Here is a 10,670-nt window from a genome sequence, read left to right on the forward strand (position 1 = left end):
TTTTGTTTCCTAAATTCAATATATGAGTGAAACCATATGACACTTGTTTTTCTCTGACTCATTTATTTCACTTAGCATAATACACTCTAGCTCCATCGATCTCATTACAAATGTCAAGATTTCATTCTTCTTGATGGCTGAGTAGTATTCATTCCATTATGTGTATGTACATCTTCTTTATCCATTCATCAGTCAATGGACACTTGGGCTTTTGGGTTTCTTGTCTTCTTGATTTTAGCCATTGGTTTTAGAGAGAATTTGAACACATAATGAATATAGTGCTGAGAAAAATTAGTGAAAGATATGGACCTAGTCTTCAGCAAAATGACAATCCGGTAAAATGTAAGAATAATATTACATGTTCATTAATTTTGAAAGTTACTTGATTTTCCCTACCAAAAATGATGTAGTCTTATGATTTTGTTAAACTAGTTAAGGAAAGTGAAATATACTTTTACCATGTGTATTTCTATGAAAAACAGGACTTTCAATAAGAAATTGTTTGCCATCAAAGGCTCTAAATTACTTCAATTTATTTTCCTTCATCTGGTTTACAAAAAAAAAGGAAGAAAACTCAGGAAAACACTAAAGACAGACAACGCTCCCCCCATTTATCACAAATAGCATAGTCTATATGTATGCCAGGTTTTCTTAAATTTAACTGATCCTTAGGTATCATTTTTTTTTGACAGGGGCACACTTTATTGGGGAGAGAGTACTGCATGTGACCAACAGATAAAGGCAGCCTATTGGGTATACTGTACATATGCTCAAAAAGGTACAAAGGAGATTTTGCTAATAAAGAGCAACTAGAACATGGATTCCTCTAGGCAGCTTCCCCAATCTCATCCATCTAAGGGGTGGGGACACTCCCAACCATTTCCCTGAAGTTAACTGTGGTCTGCTAGAGATAGAGCCCCTCAGGGATGCCTTCTTGTTGTTTATAAAGAACGTTTTCTTTAGATTTTTTTTAAGTCTTCATTTGTTAGTTTCATTCTATGCTCTCTCAAGGCCATGAGACGAGCTTCTATATAAATTGCCTTGACGTTGGCAACAAGAGAGGTCATCATTAGCCATGATCAAGTTGTCCAGGGTTATGTCATTGGCCAGTGTCAGCCTGCTTGTTTGGATCTGAAAGAAGCACTTCTTAGTCTTTTCATTGGGCAAGGGGGAACTCCATCTTCCTGCCAATGAAGCCTGATCTGACAAGTGCTGGATCCAAAGTTTCTATTCAGTTTGTGGCCATGATAACTTTCATGTCACCCCTTATATCAAATCCATCCAACTGCTTCAATGGTTCCAACATGGTTCATTGAATTTCTCTCTCACGACTGGAATTTGAGTCTTATCTTTTTGTCCCAATGGCATCAATTTCATCAATAAACACAATGGATGGTGCATGTTCTTCTGCAACTCAAAACAATTCCTGAATGAGTTTGGACCCATCACCTAGGTACTTCTGGATAAGTTCAGTGTCAACCACTCTCAAGAATGTGGCTGAGGTTTGGTTTGCTACTGCTTTAGCTAATAAGGTTTTGCTTGTGCCTGGCAGATCATCTAGAATGACCCCCTTTGGGGGCTTCATATCCATCTCTTCATAATATTCAAGATGAGTGAGAGAAAGCTCCACAGATTCCTTAATTTCCTGGATTTGGTTGTCCAACCCCCGAAAATCAGCATAGGTTTCCTGGGGAGACTTTCCTACCTTCATCCCTGTAACCAAGGGATCTGTGTCATCCATGAGCACCTCTATGTCTTGAGGTTAAGCAGGACTGAGCAGCTTGGTTCCAGCAGACCCTTGTCTACAATGGAAAAAATGCTGATGTAGTGTTCTGAGCCTACAGATATAGACACAATGGCATGGTTGTCATCAATGATATTTTCAAATGTTCCTACCTTTGGGGTCCCCCTCAATCATCAACTATTGATCTTTCCTCCTCTCGCTTTTCTTCTAAAGGCTTCATTTGTTCCTGATTTCTAATGAATTCTTCCTCCATGAGAAGATAATCTTTAATTCTCTCTAATTTCAATAATTTTAACCAGCACTGAGTATGAGATGTCACCAGGGGCAACTTGCTGGCAGCATCTGGTCCCTTTTTCTTCTTTTACTGCACTGTAGTTGGTACAGGAAGTTTGTATTTTTTTCCTGTCCTTGTCATCCTTCTTGCCACCTCCAGGGGGCCATCACCACCACTCTCACTGACCCATCTTGGTTTGGCCATCTAACCCAAGTATCATTTTTAAAAACATTTTCTGATAGCTTGATCATGTTTTATAATGGTAGTCTTATGACTTCCAATAAATTTCTTTTTCATTAAAAAATCTAGGGGCGCCTGGGTGGCACAGTCGGTTAAGCATCCGACTTCAGCCAGGTCACGATCTCGCGGTCCGTGAGTTCAAGCCCCACGTGGGGCTCTGGGCTGATGGCTCAGAGGCTGGAGCCTGTTTCAGATTCTGTGTCTCCCTCTCTCTCTGCCCCTCCCCCGTTCATGCTCTGTCTCTCTCTGTCCCAAAAATAAATAAACGTTGAAAAAAAGATTAAAAAAAAATCTAATGATAATAATTGCAGTTGTTTTTCAGATAAACTTTACCTAAAGTACACCCTTCATGTTATTTATACGGAAATGCCTATTTAATTACACAAGAATTATGTAATATATACTTCTTTCTTCAGTTAGTCAACTAAGGTTAAGGTCACTATGTACAGATTACTCTGTAATGCATAATGCATAAAACATTCAAACAGTATAAAGAATGTTGAATTCTTACCATAACTCCACCCTTTAATAGTAACAGAAAATCCCTATTAAGTATTAGGTATGTATCCTCCTGGAATTTTCTTTCATATATAAACATATATGTACATGTTTTTTTTTTTTTTTTTTTTTTTTTTTAAATTTTTTTTTTCAACGTTTATTTATTTTTTTGGGGACAGAGAGAGACAGAACATGAACAGGGAGGGGCAGAGAGAGAGGGAGACACAGAATCGGAAACAGGCTCCAGGCTCTGAGCCATCAACCCAGAGCCCGACGCGGGGCTCGAACTCACGGACCGCGAGATCGTGACCTGGCTGAAGTCGGACGCTTAACCGACTGCGCCACCCAGGCGCCCCTATATGTACATGTTTTATGTAGGTAAAATTATGCCACACATGGCTTTCCTTCAATTTACTTGTTTTATGTTATATATTTATTCTTATTAAGTAAATAATTCATATATACTATAAAGACATAAATAAAATCTGCTAAGTAAATTTGGAAGTTGTACCATAATCTTAAGATAAACAACTTTTAACAGCTTAGTATACATCTTTCCATAAATATATGGGTATATATGTATATTTTTTCTTATAAAATATCATATTTATCTCATTGTGGACATCTTTTCATTTCAGTAAATGTAGATTTCCTTTTTTTTTAGGTTTATAGTGTTCTGTTTACCTATATGCTAAATTACATTTATTGAATTCCCTATTTACAAATATTTAGACTGCTATCAATGTTTGCTATTACAAATGAAGATGCATTTGACCTCTGGATAAATAAGGATACAAGGATTTTAATCGCAGTGTTTGTAGTTGTGTGTGGGTGTGTGTGTGTGTGTCTGTGCATGTGTATGTGTATAATCCTTTCACAGTTTTATGAGTGCCAAGGGGATCGAATTGGACAACACCAACTCTGTAAGCCAAAGCCTTGGCTATTTGCCATATGACAATGCTTCTTTTATATGTGACCATATGTACTTAGTAAATTGTGAGCAGAACTTAGTATAGCAAAATTTAGATATTTATAAGTCCTATGAAATAATTTATAAACAAAAGAAAAGGAAAAGACAGCATTAGATATTTAAGATTTTTCACATGCTTAAAACTTTGTAATATTTCTGTAAGCAAACATAAGAAGTTTGCCCTTCAGTGACCACATTGATAAAATAAAGTTTTCATTGGATGTCTTCTTAACCATGCTGCTTATAAAGACTTCCAGGGCACTGAAAAAAGAGGAAATACTGAGAAAATTGTGTCCCATTGGTTGGACATGGAAAAACATCTTTTTGTCAGCCCTTCATAAGACTGAATTTAAATATGCAGTGTATGCATGTGCACTTGAACATACGAAAGAGTTAAAAAAAATTGTGCCAGCAGATATATGATTATTACTTAATTTAATACTGAGTATATAGGAAAATAACTTATTTGGGGAAAATCTATTTGATTAATGCCATCTCTTCAAGTTTTGAATCTGACTCACTTTCTTATAAACATGACCTATTAGCAAATTTGTGGCTTGGCAAAAAAAATAAAAATAAAAAATAAAAAATAGAAGAGTCTTACTACAATTCTGGCCAATGATTCCTCCAAAACAATGAGTATTTCCATAGGAGAAATTCCTAGGAGTAAACATTTTTGAACCCAGGAATCTGTACTTAATTAACCTCAGCACTCTTACTTGGATATGGACCACCTTTACTGTGCACTTATAAATACACTTTAATTTCTCATTTGAGCTTGGCTTACTATATTTTAATTCCCAGATCCCCCCAGCATACAGCTATGGTAAGCATTCAGTAGATATATATGAGTTGCTTTGAAACTTGCTAAGTTATCTATTGATATAACATATACTTTTGTTAATTAAATGATGTCTTTGCACATGAAGAAAGTGACTATATTTGCATGATTTTGTTTGATCCAGAACCTAGAATGGTTTCCTTATTAAAACATGTTATGATACTGTTGTTGAGATAATATATTTCGTGGCTTAGTTACCCATATGGTAAAATCAGTGTCTAACTCATATCATTTGAGCTAAGAGAGAATATTGTCAGCTGGATCAAACACTAAAACCACATGTGTTCCATATAACTTCTCAATGCCTCTGCCTATATACCTCATTGTTTGTACTACCAGAAAGGTAACTGAGAAAACTCATGTGGACCCATAGTCTAGAACTTAAAGGGTAACTTTCCAGTTAAGCAAAACTAGAGAAAATACAATATTTGGAGAAAATAACTGGAGAAGGGATACTCCTTTGTGATTTGAAATGCACAATATTATCAAATTTGTTATAACACTGAAATTTAACTGAATTAACTCATTTATAGTGAAGAGTAAATGATGAACTACTAAAAAGAAACACAATGGCGGGTCCCTAGGTGGCTCAGTTGGTTAAGCATCTGATTCTTGATTTCCGCTCAGGTTGTGATCTCAGGGTTCATGGGATCAAGCCCAGCCTTGGACTCTGTGCTGACAGGGTGGGGCCTGCTTGAGATTCTCTTTCTCTCCCTCTCTCTCTGTCCCTCCCCTGCTTGCATGCACAAGTGCACAGGTGTGCTCTCTTGCTCTATCTCAAAATAAATAAATAAACATTAAAAAAAAAAGAAATATAATGGTTCTATGCACATAGGCCAGGTAGAGATAATACAACTTGAAAGTATTTTGGAGGATTGGATTTTCTGTTTTTTTTATTTATGTGTACAATCCTCATCTCTCATAGGTGTGAAGGCCTAATGTGACACATGCAAAAGTGTGACTATAAAAGGAAGAGTTTTGTTTCTTAAACATACAAACAGGATTATTTGCATATCCTCAGTTGTTCTGATTTCCTCTTCAGAAGATGCATTGTTGCCAACATAGGCAGTTAGCCAGAGAACAGATAATGTGAGGAATAAAAACAGCTACCCCTCAATTATTTATTTTAATTTGCATTTATAAGCCCAGCCATATTACAGTCTCTTAATTTATATTTCAGTTGTACAGAGTTCTATAGGAGCCTGTGAAAGTGGACATAATAGCATCCTCTTCAGCCAATTCATTTATTTCTCAGAGAAGTAATGTGACCCTATTCATCCAGGTCCTTTTGCTTCTGATGTTCCCGCCTCTCAGAGGGCCACATGGTAATGCAATTCAGCTACCAATTCTGACAACTCTTCCCTAGCACTTTCCTTTTCCCAGAATGATTGTACTTTAGTGCAAGAGTGAGCCAGAAGCACAGTGCTTTCCGTTTAGGAATTGTCACTTTTAGTACATTTTAACCTTTTCTGCATGCATTAAAGCACTAATGAGGTACTCAGCAGAGGTGTAGTAAGTAAAATTGAAGTCAAGTTTTTCTTTTTTTTCAGAGTACCATTTATGTTCACTATAGGTTAAATCAAAGATAATATGTTAATATTTAATTCCTCATAACATAAATAGGATATAAGAAAGAAATACTAATTAAAAGAGGGATCTTTAAAGAAGAGGGACATATATGTCTTTATGAATAAATTTTGGGGGGAATAGGAGTTACCTAAGCAGTTTTGTGTAAGACAACCTAATCATTAAAACATTCAGCTGCATTGAAATATTAATGAATACCTTTAAGCATACAAAATACATTATGGTTCTATCCAGTGGGGAACTTTAGAAAATGTCAGGAAGTCAACCTTCTCTTATAAATGTTCTTAGAATAGTCTATAACCACACTGTCAAATTTACAATCACTTCCACCTGTGTTCCTGACCTCATCCCAGGTAATTTTCCCCAGGACTTCTGTCCATTGATTATCCCCTGTCCATTCTCCCCCTCAATTTCCCCTTCTTTATAGGATACATTCCTATAGCCTATATTCACATGGTCAAGCATTTCCTATTTAAACAATAACATGAAATAAATCCCTCCCTCAAAGAAGTCATCTTGTCTTGCTATTTTCACTTCCCTGTTTTCTTGTCTAATCTTTAAAAGTCTATCTTCTCTCTCAGTTTCTATTTCTTCATCTTGCACTCTTCCCCAGGCCACTGTACTCTGGCTTCTACCTTTACCACTCTGTTCAATCTTATTTCATTAATAATAGGAATAACTTTCTCATGTAAGATCTTTATCTTAATAAACTTCTAGAAAACATGTGATAGCACAGATTGTCCCTATTTATCTGAAACTCTTCTTTAACAATTTCCACAGTATTTTTTGGTTCTTACCCTATTTCTCGGACCATTCCTGCTTAATCATGTTCAGTAATTGTCTCTCCCCAGCACATTCCATCTTTATCCTTAACCTATCACCTTATGCTTTACTGAAATCATAAAAGCCATCAGCAGAGAACTGCAACATTTACCCACAACCAAATCTACAAACTCACCTGCATCAGTATTCCTATTTCTAGCTTCCTTTTCATATCATGAAAAAGTTGACCTTTTCCTATTGAAAGCCAGTCACTTCTTTTTATTCTTTTTTCCCCTAGTTTTCTTTTTTTTAATTTATTTTTTAAATTTACATCCAAGTTAGTTAGCATATAGTGCAACAATGATTTCAGGAGTAGATTCCTTAATGCCCCTTACCCATTTAGCCTACGCCCACTTCTACAGCCCCTGCAGTAACCCTCTGTTTGTTCTCCATATTTAAGAGTCTCTTATATTTTGTCCCCTTCCCTGCTTTTATATTATTTTTGCTTCTCTTCCCTTATGTTCATCTGTTTTGTATCTTAAAGTCCTCATGTGAGTCAAGTCATATGATATTTGTCTTTCTCTGACTAATTTTGCTTAGCATAATACCCTCTAATTCCATCCACATAGTTGTGAATGGCAAGATTTCATTCTTTTTGATAGCCTAGTAATACTCCATTGTGTGTGTATACATATATATATCTCACATCTTCTTTATCCATTCATCCATTGATGGACATTTGGGCTCTTCCCATACTTTGGCTATTGTTGATAGTGCTGCTATAAACATTGGAGTGCATGTGTCCCTTTGAAACAGCACACCTGTATTCCTTGGATAAATACCTAGTAGTGCAATTGCTGGGTCATAGGGTAGTTCTATTTTTAGTGTTTTGAGGACCCTCCACACTGTTTTCCAGAGTGGCTGCACCAGCTTGCATTCCCACCAACAATGCAAAAGAGAATCTCTTTCTCAGCATCCTCGCCAACATCCGTTGTTGCCTGGGTTGTTAATGTTAGCCATTCTGACAGGTGTTAGGTGGTATCTCATTGTGGTTTTGATTTGTATTTCCCTGATGATGAGTGACGTGGAGCATTTTTTCATGTGTCAGTTGGCCATCTGGATGTCTTCTTTGGAGAAGTGTCTATTCATGTCTTTTGCCCATTTCTTCACTTGATTATTTGTTTTTTGGGTACTGAGTTTGTTAAGTTCTTTGTAGATTTTGGATACTAACCCTTTATCTGATATGTCATTTGCAAATATCTTCTCCCATTCTGTCGGTTGCCTTTTAGTTTTGCTGATGGTTTCCTTCACTGCACAGAAGGTTTTTATTTTGATGAGGTCCCAGTAGTTCATTTTTGCTTTTCTTTCCCTCGCCTCTGGAGACGTGTTGATTAAGAAGTTGCTGCGGGAAAGATCAAAGAGGTTTTTGCCTGCTTTCTCCTGGAGGATTTTGATGGCTTCCTGTCTTACATTGAGGTCTTTCATCCATTTTGAGTTTATTTTTGTGTATGGCATAAGAAAGTGGTCCAGGTTCATTATTTTGCATGTCGCTGTCCAGTTTTCCCAGCACCACTTGCTGAAGAGACTGTCTTTATTCCATTGGATATTCTTTCCTGCTTTGTCAAAGATTAGTTGGCCATACGTTTGTGGGTCCATTTCTGGGTTCTCTATTCTGTTCCATTGATCTGAGGTCTGTTCTTTTGCCAGTACCTTACTGTCTTGATGATTACAGCTTTGTAGTATAGCTTGAAGTCTGGGATTGTGATGACTCCTGCTTTGGTTTTCTTTTTCAAGATTGCTTTGGCTATGCCAGGTCTTTCCTGGTTACATACAAATTTTAGGATTCTTTGTTCTAGCTCTGTGAAGAATGCTGGTGATATTTTGATAGGGATTGCATTGAATATGTAGATTGCTTTGGGTAGTATCAACATTTTAACAATATTTGTTCTTCCTATCCAGGAGCATGGAATCTTTTTCCTTTTTTTTTTTTTTTTTTGTGTGTGTGTGTGTCTTCAATTTCTTTCAAAAGCTTTCTATAGTTTTCAGTGTATAGATTTTTCACCTCTTTGGTTAGATTTATCCCTAGGTATTTTATGGGTTTTGGTACAACTGTAAATGGGATAGAGTCCTTGATTTCTCTTTCTGTCGCTTCATTGTTGGTGCATAGGAATGCAACCAATTTTTGTGCGTTGATTTTATATCCTGCAAATTTGCTGAATTCATGAATCAATTCTAGCACTGTCTTGGTAGAATCTTTTGGGTTTTCCATGTAGAGTATCAGGTCATCTGCAAAGAGTGAAAGATTGACCTCCTCCTGGCCGATTTGGATGCCCTTTATTTCTTCGTGTTGTCTGATTGCAGAGGCTAAGACTTTTAATACTATGTTGAATAACAGTGGCAAGAATGGACATCCTTGTCTTGTTCCTGACCTTAGGGGGAAAGCTCTCAGTTTTTCTCCATTGAGGATGACATTAGTGTTGGGTCGTTCATGTATGGCTTTTTGATCTCGAGGTATGCTTCTTCTATACCTACTTTCTTGAGGGTTTTTATCAAGAAAGGATGCTGTATTTTGTCAAATGCTTTCTCAGCATCTATTGAGAGGATCATATGGTTCTTGTCCTTTCTTTTATTGATGTGATAAATCACGTTAATTATTTTGTGTATATTGAACCAGCCCTGCATCCCACATATAAATCCCACCTGGTCATGGTAAATAATTTTTTTAATGTATTGTTGGATCTGGTTGGCTAATATCTTGTTGAGGATTTTTGCATCCATATTCATCAGGGAAATTTGTCTATAGTTCTCCTTTTTAGTGGGGTCTCTGTCTAGTTTTGGAATCAAGGTAATGCTGGCTTCATAGAAAGAGTTTGGAAGTTTTCCTTCCATTTATATTTTTTGGAACAGCTTCAAGAGAATAGGTGTTAACTCTTCCTTAAATGTTTGGTAGAATTCCCCCTGGAAAGCCACCTGGCCATGGACTCTTTTCTTTTTTAATTTTTTTTAATGTTTATTTATTTTTGACAGAGAGAGAGACAGAGAGAGAGAGAGAGAGAGAGAGAGACATAGCATGAGTGGAGGAGGGGCAGAGAGAGAGGGAGACACAGAATCTGAAGCAGTCTCCAGGCTCTGAGATGTCAACACAGAGTCCGATATGGGGCTCGAACCCACGAACTGAGAGATCATGACCTGAACCGAAGTCAGATGCTCAACCGACTAAGCCGCCCAGGTGCCCCATGGACTTTTTTTTTTTTTGGCAGAGTTTTGATTACTAATTCAAGTTCCTTACTGGTTATGGGTCTCTTCAAATTTTCTATTTCTTCCTGTTACAGTTTTGGTAGTGTATATGTTTCTAGGAATTTGTCCATTTCTTCCAGATTGCCCATTTTATTGGCATATAATTGCTCATAATATTCTCTTATTATTGTTTTTATTTCTGCTGTGTTGGTTGTGATCTCTCCTCTTTCACTCCTGATTTTATTATATGGGTCCTTTCCTTTTTCTTTTTGATCAAACTGGCTAGTGGTTGATCAATTTTGTTAATTCTTTCAAAGAACCAGCTTCTGGTTTCATTAATCTGTTCTACAGGGTTTTTTTTTTTTTTTTTGGTTTTGATAGAATTAATTTCTGCTCTAATCTTTATTATTTCCTGTCTTCTGCTGGTTTGGGGCTTTATTTGCGGTTCTTTTTCCAGATCCTTAAGGTGTAAAGTTAGGTTGTGTCTCTGAGATCTTTCTTCCTTCTTTAGGAAGAC

The 10,670-nt window shown here is 36.7% G+C and overlaps 1 pseudogene; it reads right to left on the minus strand.

The window, feature by feature from the left end:
* Positions 1 to 904: 904 nt before the first annotated feature.
* On the minus strand, positions 905 to 2,048 carry LOC125157572 (26S proteasome regulatory subunit 4-like; annotated as a pseudogene).
* Positions 2,049 to 10,670: the final 8,622 nt, after the last annotated feature.

This window comes from Prionailurus viverrinus, chromosome X, assembly GCF_022837055.1.
Source record: "Prionailurus viverrinus isolate Anna chromosome X, UM_Priviv_1.0, whole genome shotgun sequence".
NCBI lineage: Eukaryota > Metazoa > Chordata > Mammalia > Carnivora > Felidae > Prionailurus > Prionailurus viverrinus.